At 50.1% G+C, this 1,187-nt stretch overlaps 2 non-coding genes across 2 annotated transcripts; both read left to right on the forward strand.

The window, feature by feature from the left end:
- The first annotated feature begins 300 nt into the window (after positions 1 to 300).
- On the forward strand, positions 301 to 419 carry LOC123178547 (5S ribosomal RNA). The gene has a single exon (XR_006489662.1). It is a non-coding gene; the product is annotated as a 5S ribosomal RNA (ribosomal RNA).
- Positions 420 to 720: 301 nt separating this feature from the next.
- LOC123178548 (5S ribosomal RNA) lies at positions 721 to 839 on the forward strand. Its single transcript, XR_006489663.1, has one exon. It is a non-coding gene; the product is annotated as a 5S ribosomal RNA (ribosomal RNA).
- Positions 840 to 1,187: the final 348 nt, after the last annotated feature.

Below are 1,187 nucleotides of genomic sequence, written 5' to 3' on the forward strand. Positions count from 1 at the left end.
TTTTTAATTTTTTTGCACCGCGTGCAAAACAAAACGCACGAGCGCGACGTATGTTTAGCACGTTTTATTATTTTGCACGTTTACGGTAAGTTTTAGCTCGCTGCTCATTATTCACGCGTCTAGCGGCGGCAAGCGTGTTCTGAAAGGGGTCGAAACCATGGTAAATAGGCACTGGTGCAGTTGAACCGTGGTAAAACTCGTCTCCGTAGTTGAGCGGGAGCGGCCAAAGGAATGTGCAATCGTGTGTGTAGTGGAGCTGGGAGGGGCAAGCATAAGGGACGAAGACGGGGGTAACATGTCGGATGCGATCATACCAGCACTAAAGCACCAGATCCCATCAGAACTCCGAAGTTAAGCGTGCTTGGGCGAGAGTAGTACTAGGATGGGTGACCTCCTGGGAAGTCCTCGTGTTGCATTCCTTTTTTAATTTTTTTGCACCGCGTGCAAAACAAAACGCACGAGCGCGACGTATGTTTAGCACGTTTTATTATTTTGCACGTTTACGGTAAGTTTTAGCTCGCTGCTCATTATTCACGCGTCTAGCGGCGGCAAGCGTGTTCTGAAAGGGGTCGAAACCATGGTAAATAGGCACTGGTGAAGTTGAACCGTGGTAAAACTCGTCTCCGTAGTTGAGCGGGAGCGGCCAAAGGAATGTGCAATCGTGTGTGTAGTGGAGCTGGGAGGGGCAAGCATAAGGGACGAAGACGGGGGTAACATGTCGGATGCGATCATACCAGCACTAAAGCACCGGATCCCATCAGAACTTCGAAGTTAAGCGTGCTTGGGCGAGAGTAGTACTAGGATGGGTGACCTCCTGGGATGTCCTCGTGTTGCATTCCCTTTTTAATTTTTTTGCACCGCGTGCAAAACAAAACGCACGAGCGCGACGTATGTTTAGCACGTTTTATTATTTTGCACGTTTACGGTAAGTTTTAGCTCGCTGCTCATTATTCACGCGTCTAGCGGCGGCAAGCGTGTTCTGAAAGGGGTCGAAACCATGGTAAATAGGCACTGGTGCAGTTGAACCGTGGTAAAACTCGTCTCCGTAGTTGAGCGGGAGCGGCCAAAGGAATGTGCAATCGTGTGTGTAGTGGAGCTGGGAGGGGCAAGCATAAGGGACGAAGACGGGGGTAACATGTCGGATGCGATCATACCAGCACTAAAGCACCGGATCCCATCAGAACTCC

The sequence above is a fragment of the Triticum aestivum genome, unplaced genomic scaffold (genome assembly GCF_018294505.1).
Source record: "Triticum aestivum cultivar Chinese Spring unplaced genomic scaffold, IWGSC CS RefSeq v2.1 scaffold81092, whole genome shotgun sequence".
NCBI lineage: Eukaryota > Viridiplantae > Streptophyta > Magnoliopsida > Poales > Poaceae > Triticum > Triticum aestivum.